The following is a 7,962-nucleotide window of genomic DNA, read 5'->3' as shown; positions in this document are numbered from 1 at the left end:
AAAGAAGGAGGAAGAGAAGGAGAAAAAAAGGAGGAAGAGAAGGAGAAGAAGAAAAAGGAGGAAGAAGAGGAGAAGAAAAAGAAGGAAGAAGAGAAGGAGAAAAAAAGGAGGAAGAGAAGGAGAAGAAGAAAAAGGAGGAAGAAGAGGAGAAGAAAAAGAAGGAAGAAGAGGAGAAGAAAAAGAAGGAAAAAGAGGAGAAGAAAAAGGAGGAAGAAGAGGAGAAGAAAAAGGAGGAAGAAGAGAAGGAGAAGAAGGAGGAAGAAGAGGAGAAGAAAAAGGAGGAAAAAGAAGGAGGAAGAGAAGGAGAAGAAAAAGGAAGAAGAAGAGGAGAAGAAAAAGAAGGAAGAAAAGGAGAAGAAAAAGAAGGAAGAAGAGAAGGAGAAGACAGAGGAAGAAGAGGAGAAGAAGAAAAAGAAGGAGGAAGAGAAAGAGAAGAAAAAGGATGAAGAAGAGAAGGAGAAGAAAGAAGGAGCAGGAGGAAGCTAGCATTTATATAGTGATTTAAGAGTGGCAGAGCACTTTACAAATATTATTTCATTTGAACCTAATCCTCGGAGGTAGGTGCTATTATTATTATTCCAATTTTCCAGATGAGAAAACTAAGGCAGACAGGGTGACCTGCCAGGACCAGCACAAAGCACATCAATGATGACAATGGGGCAGCAGGGACAGTGATGGTAACAGTAACAACTCCTTTTCCTACAGCACTTTAAGGTTTGCTAAATGCATTGCCCAGTAGACTATGAGGAGGGTCCTGCCAGTGTTATTCATCTCATTTTACAGATGAAGAGACCAAGGCTCAGGAAGCAGACATGCGCCACCCCAGGTCCCGTAAGGAGACCAGGAGGCTTGGCAGGTGTGTCAGATCTAGCCCTGTACTGTTGAGCAGAATGTGACCATGGGAGCTGACTTCCCATCATCTCTCTTGCCAAGATGAAGGGAGGTCTCAGGTGACAGCTAAACAGCTCGGCTTTCCTATTTTACAAATCTAGTGAAAGGGAAGTCTGAAAAGGCTGGGCCTTACACAGATCCCAGAGAGCTTTGAATGCCAAGTCTCTCCAGATAATCAAGGATGAAAAGTGGATCTTTTTTGTAGTGGCAAAAAATCAGAAAATGAGGGAATGTCCAACAAGGTAGGAATGACTGAACAAATTATGCCAAATTTTGTGCGATAAGAAATAAGGAAGGAAATGATTTTACAGAAACTTGGAAATACGGACTGACGTGGGGTAAAGAAAACAGAGCCACAAGAGCAATTCATACAATAACTACACTATTACACCAACAATCAGCTCTGAAATACCAAGCACAGTCCCGGAGGACCCACCTTCTGCCAGAGAGGTGACAAAAACAATGATGACAACACCAAGAATAAACACATGGACCAGACACAAATGCATATGGACAAACAGTTCTCAAAAGAAGAAATGCAAACTACTAACCATCCCATGGGGGAAAAAAGCTCCAAATCAATAATAATACAAGAAAAGCAAATCAAAACGAATCACCTCACACCCTGCAAAATGACAAAGAAAGATTGGAAAGATTGTGGGGAGATAGGCACACTAGTACATTGTTGGTGGAGTTGTGAATTGGTGTGACCTTTGGGGAAAATAATTTGGCATTATAAAAATAAAGTGACTAAAATGCTCATATCCTTTGACCCAGAGATTCTACCATTAGGCTTCTACCCCAAGGAGATCCTTGATAAGGAGAAAGTCCCTATATATACCAAAATATTCACAGCATCACTTTTTGTGATAGCAAAGAATTAGAAACAAAGCAGATACCCACCAACTGGGGAAATAACTAAACAAATTGTGGTACGTGAATGTAATGGAATATCACTGTTGTATGACTATGCTGATATTAAAAAGACATCAATAAAAACTTACTTTTAAAAACCTAATAATAACAGCAGCCAGTGCTTATGTGACACCTGAAGGCTTACAGAGCGTTTTACCCATTTGTCCCATTTTATCTCATGAGTTAATCTCATCAGATGATGGGGGGGGGGCAGATTGAGACACCTATTTCTAGAAATGGTAACTGGGGGAATTTGTTTTGAATGATGGTAGATTTGTTAAAGGAGGGAATTTTTGAAGAACTAAGAAGAGGTGGGAGAGAAAATACATGTTTGTTAATTGAAAAAAGCAGAATTCAATTTTTAAAATGCTTAAGAGCAGAAAGGTATCATTTTCTGATTGAATGTAAGCTTCTTCAGGGCAAATAATGGAGATTTTTTTTGTGGGGTGATATGTTTTCCTTTGTCTCCTTAGTACCTAGAACAATGCTTAAAAATGTCAATTGGGGAGGCCAGGTAGCACAGCGAGTAAGAGCACTGGCCCCAGAGTTGGGATGACCTGGGATTGAATCTGGGCTCTGATACTTAGCACCACACCCAGAAATACCTGGCCGTGTAACCTTGAGCAAGTTACTTAAGCCCAATTGCTTTAAAAAAAACACAACTTTAAAAATATCAGTTGGTTCCAAACCCCTCAATTTCACAGGCAGAAACCAAGGTCAGAAATATATAGAGATCTGCCCATAAGAGCGGCGAGGTGGCGCAGTGAATAGAGCACCAGCCCTGGAGTCAGGAGGACCTGAGTTCAAATCCAGCCTCAGACACTTAACACTGACTGGCCATGTGACCTTGGGCAAGTCACTTAACCTCAGATGCCCTGCATTCCCCCCTCCAAAAAGCAACAACAAAAGGGGAGAGAGGGGGGAGAGAGAGAGAGAGAGAGATCTGCCCATGACTACCGAGCTATAGTAGTAGAAGCAAGATTTGAATCTAAGTTCACAGATTGCACCTCTGGAGTTCCGCCCCACTGTCCCATCCTGTTGCATCATTGGACCCAGTAACTAAGCCCCTCTATCTCAGGAGCCAGAAAAGAACCAATGAAATCTCTCGATGATGGATGAGACTCCAAGTGATGGCCAGTGGTGCCAGGAGGAGAGGCTGATGGGAGAAGCCAGAAGCAGGGCTGGGCACCCAGCTCTAGAGGATGGGTGGGGAATGGGGATGAAGGCCAGGGTTAGGTAAACAAGGCGCCCCCATCAACGCAGCCCTGTCTGCCCAGGCCCAGCTGCTAAGTGAGGACCCCAGCTTTCTATTGCCTTTTTTTTTTTTACTAGGACGTGGTAATTTATGTGTTCAGACTAGGAATACCTCTTTTTATTAGCCTCCAGATGCCTTTTAATAGTAGAAAGAGAGTTTGGAAAAGAAAATGCCTGGTGGGAAGCACTCCGCCCCCCTATTCCCCCATTTCACTTTCTTTCTTTCTCTCCAAGGGATCTCAACACTTGGGAAAGAGCTGCCCAGAAACCCAGCAAGAAAAATACGGAGAGCCACGAAGCTACTCCTGAGTCAGGCCCCAAGCCGCAGAACCTGAGAGAATCATAACAGTGACTGGTGTTTATACAGCACCTTCCTCCTGGGGCCTTCCAGGGTCTCGCAGAGATCTTTCTTTGGATGACATGCTCTGAGCCTGGGACGGCTCATCATCGGGCTCGTGTTCAAAGGAGTCTTCGAGCCTGTGTCCCTCTGCTGAGCCACTGAAATGGTCATTAGCAGAGAAGGGAGCAACTGCCAGCCACAGCCGACAAGGAAAGCCTTGGTGCTCAAGAAAGAAAACAAACGTTTATGAAGAACCCACTATGTGCCAAGACACTGGCTAAGTGCTGTACAAACACTGCCTTGTGTGATCTTCACAACTACCCCGCTGTTACTATCCCCATTTCACAGAGGAAGGAACAGGAAGAGTCAGACAGGGCTCTGTGTCCAATTAAGTGTCCAAGGCAAGATCTGAACTAAGGTCTTCCACTCAAGCGCCTTTTGTAAAGGAAAACGTGTTGGATTAGGATTCAGGGACACTTGGTTCACGAGGGGACTTTGTGAAAGAAAGATCTTTGGGCCTTAGTGGACCACAAGCTCAGTGTCTATTCACTGTGCAGAATGGCAGATTTTGGAATTAGGGTTAGTACTTTGCTCACTGGGTGATTTTTCATTAAACTCAGTGTCTTCCAATACTGAGACTCTGGGGACAGGTAGTTCAGACCAAGAACCTCATTCTACAGACAGGGAAACCAAGGTCCCAGGAGGGGTCATTACCAAAAGTTACCCAGTGAATCAGTGACATAGAAGGCAGAGTTAGTGACTCCTCCTACCCAGGCCAATGCCCCCTCAATGACACAGTTCAATTAACCTTTACTATGTGCCAGGCACTGTGCTAAATGCTGAGGACACAAATAAAAAGAAAGACAGCTTCTGTCCTCAAGGAACTTACAATCTCATGGGGGAAGCTGTTTCATTTCAAGTTATGCTTAACTCTCCATGATCATTTTGGGGCTTTCTTGGCAAAGATTCTGGAGTGGTTTGCCATTTCCTTCTCCAGCTCATTTTACAGAGGAGGGTTCAATGACTTGCCCAGGTTCACACAGCTAATAAGTATCTGAGACCGAATTTGAACTCGGGTCTTCCTGACTCCAGGCCCTGTGTTCTATCCACCAGCACCACCCAGCTGCCGTGGGAGAGGACAATACACCAAAAGAAACTGAAAGAGAAGGGGGTCCTCAGGGGAGATGATCTCCCTGGCAGATCCACTGATGGAAAATGAAGAGTTACCCAGAATGTTCCAGGCCTGATACAAAAGAAGGCTTTGGGAGGAGTCTGATGCTTCACCCCCAGACCTCCAATCAGACAGGAGAGGCAAGTGGGGAGGCAGAGAAGGGACTGGGTAGGTCTCCAAGGTGATGAGGCTTATCTTGGGGAGGCAGGATATTCCATGGAGCCACTAAAACATAATTTAAAAACCATTTCTGGGGGTGGCCAGGTGGCGCACTGAGTAAGAGCACTGGCCCCAGAGTCGAGATGACCTGGGATCGAATCTGGGCTCAGATACTTAGCACCCACCCAGAAATAACTGGCTGTGTAGCCTTGAGCAAGTTACTTAACCCCAATTGCTTAAAAAAAAATTCTGCTGAGTGTAACTTTGAGAAGCGAGTAGAGACAGAGGGCTGGACTGGATTACCTTTCCAGATTCCTCATCTTCACTGTGGCCACAGTGGCATCTTGGAATTCAGATCATCTTAATTCTCAGAGAGGGCTGTTGCTTCTAGACCACACCATGAAATCAGTCATCAGCTCCATTCTCTTAAAAACAATCCAGTCCAACTACCATGTATCGGGAGCCTATTAGACACTGGGCTAACCACTAAAGTCCTAGGATAAAAAAAATCAGCATGGAAGGAAACTTAATGCTTAAAGGTAACCTTGGGGCTGTCTTTGTTCTAATCCTGACAACTTTATAGAGAAGGAAAACTGAGGTCCTCAGTGTTAGTAGTAGAAAAATGGCCAAAGATTACGAACAATTTTCAAAAGAGGAAAACATAATGTTAATAACTGCTGGAGGGGAAAATGTTCGAATTAAAGATAAAAATTAAAACAACCTTGAGTTACCACCTCACACCCATCAAATTGGTAAAAATAATTAAAAACAACAATCCTCAATTTGGGTAAAAGTGTGGCAAAACAGGTACACTCATTCATTGCTGGTGGAATTGCAAGCTTGTAGAATTTTTATGGAGAGCAATCTGGCAGTATATAGTAAAAGCTGCCCCCAAAATCATACTCTTTGACACAATAATTTCATTCCTGAGAATATACTTAAAGTGTCTATCCATTCAAAAAATTTTATTGCATCGTTATTTGTAATTGAAAAGAACTGAAAGCAATGTCCAACCACAGGGGAATAGTTAAATAAATTGTGGCCCAATTAATGGAATGGAATACTATCCATGCCATTAAGATGAACAAGCATAAGGACCACAAAAAAATCTGGAAATACCTTTATGAAATCATGAAAAGCGTAAAAAAAAAAAAAGCAAAAAACGAGGAGACTGGAGTACACAGTAGCTGCCACCTTATGAAAGGGAAAGTGAGGGAGAGTGAATGAACAAAGAAAGAATTCTGTTGGACACTTTGAGGGAGCCACGTAAAAGCTGTTAGGAAATTTTATATGTTGAAATGAATTAGCTGAAATGCAAAGAAAATTGAATTAGCTGTAGTGAGGTTGAAGGTTTTTTTTAGAATTCTTAAAATATAAAAGCCAATAACCAACAATAAGATAGGCTCATAAAAAAAGAAGAAATCTTGGCAATTAGAGAAGAAATAGAAAAAATGAAAAAAAATACAATTGATCAATAAAATTAAGACTTGGCTCTCTGAAAAAAAAACTAACAAAGTCAATAAACCTGTAATTAATATGATCAAAAAGAATCCAAAAGAAAATCAAATGACCAAAATAAACAAAAACAAACAAGACAAGACAAAATCACAAAAGAGAGAAGAAATAAAAAGACCAAAACCCACTGCAGAGCATACAATTATATTCTGGCAAAATTGTAAATGCAAACTGGGGTCACTTAAATATAAAATGTCCAAGTGAAGAGACAAGAAATGGAGATCATGCATCACTCAATTTCCAAAAATGAAACTGACAGCTATGAAAGAAATAACCAAGGAAAAATGCCTGGTGCCTGGAGAGTTCGAGTCTGCCATCAACTTTTTAAACAGCGATTAATATTTTTGGTATACAAAGTGTCCTGAAAATTGAGTAAGAAATCACTCTACCAATCTCTTTTTATGAGAAAAACATAGTCCTAATGCTTAAACCAGGCATCATAAAGCAAAGAAATATCACTCTGGATCAATATCACTCATGAATAGTGATACAAGAATCTTAACAAAAACACTCTAAGGATAAATCCTAAAAAATATTCATTAAGATGAAGAGGATTTATAACAGGAATGCAAGGATGGTTCTACATATTCAATAAAATAATAAATAAACAGAGAGATAGAGAAGTAAATAAATTTAAATGACAGATAAAATGCTTTCTCTACTTCCAGGAACACAATTACCATAGAGGAAAGGGGAGGAAGGGGAAGAAATAAGTATTTATTAAATGCCTGCTATGTGCCAGATACTTTTCAAATATTATCGCATTTGATGCTCACAACAACCTTGGGAAGTAGGTAGGCAGGTGCTATAATTATTCTTAAGCTTAAGTGACTTGCCCAGGGTCACACAGCTAGTAAGTGTTTAAGGTTGGCTTTGAAGTCAGGGCTTCCAGACTCCAGGCTCAGCATTCCATCCACTGTGTCAACCTAGCTGCCTCATAATTAATCATACTAATAAACAAAACACCTGAAATAACAAGATTATATCAATAGATGAAGAATTCACCATTGGCAAAGTACAACACTCTTTTGTAAACACCAAGAGTCCTAGAAAGCATAAGCACAGAAAGGGTATAATTAGTATTTTTAGTAAAATCATATATCTACAAACAAAAACTAGGATCATTTGAAACGGCAAGTCACTAGAAGCTTCCCCAATGCATCTAGGATTAAAATGAGAAAATCCTTTTCCCAGTGATTATTCTAGAAATGCTAGTGAAAAGAGTGAGACAAAAATAAGAAACTAAAGAAATAAAAACTAGCAAAGGAGAAATTATCCCAATTTGCTGACAAAATGATTGTTTACTTAGAAAACCTTGGAGAGGGGCGGCCAGGTAGCACAGCGAGTAAGAGCAAAGGCCCCAGAGTCGGGATAACCTGGGATCGAATCTGGGCTCTGATACTTAGCACCACACCCAGAAATAAGTGGCCGTTTAACCTTGAGCAAGTTACTTAACCCCAATTGCTTTAAAAAAAAAAAACCTTGGAGAAAGAGCTATGAAAAGGAAACAATTAATAGCATTAATTAAGTAGAAAAATACCAAATAAATCCACAAAAATCAACAACACTTCTATAGAACAATAACAGAAAGTTAAGTACTATTTCAAACAACTATAAAATATCTGGGACTCAACCTTCAAAAGCAAGTGAAGAAACATAAATAAAATTATGGCACATTTTTAAAAGAAATAATGATTAAAATAATTGGAGCAACAAA

The 7,962-nt window shown here is 40.7% G+C and overlaps 1 long non-coding RNA gene across 1 annotated transcript in view; it reads left to right on the top strand.

Annotated features, from left to right (window-relative positions):
* Nucleotides 1-4,262, top strand: part of LOC138165186 (uncharacterized) — a 13,691-nt gene extending 9,429 nt beyond the window's left edge. The window contains exon 2 of the long non-coding RNA XR_011169297.1: nt 3,295-4,262. This is a non-coding gene — a long non-coding RNA (uncharacterized lncRNA). The remainder of the gene's footprint in view (nt 1-3,294) is intronic.
* Nucleotides 4,263-7,962: the final 3,700 nt, after the last annotated feature.

The sequence above is a fragment of the Petaurus breviceps genome, unplaced genomic scaffold (genome assembly GCF_028583685.1).
Source record: "Petaurus breviceps papuanus isolate PSGF00001 unplaced genomic scaffold, PetGlider_PUasm1.0 208, whole genome shotgun sequence".
In the NCBI taxonomy this organism is placed as follows: Eukaryota; Metazoa; Chordata; class Mammalia; order Diprotodontia; family Petauridae; genus Petaurus; species Petaurus breviceps.
The sequence above is the reverse complement of the archived record's forward strand: the minus strand, read 5'-3'. Positions and strand labels throughout refer to the sequence as shown.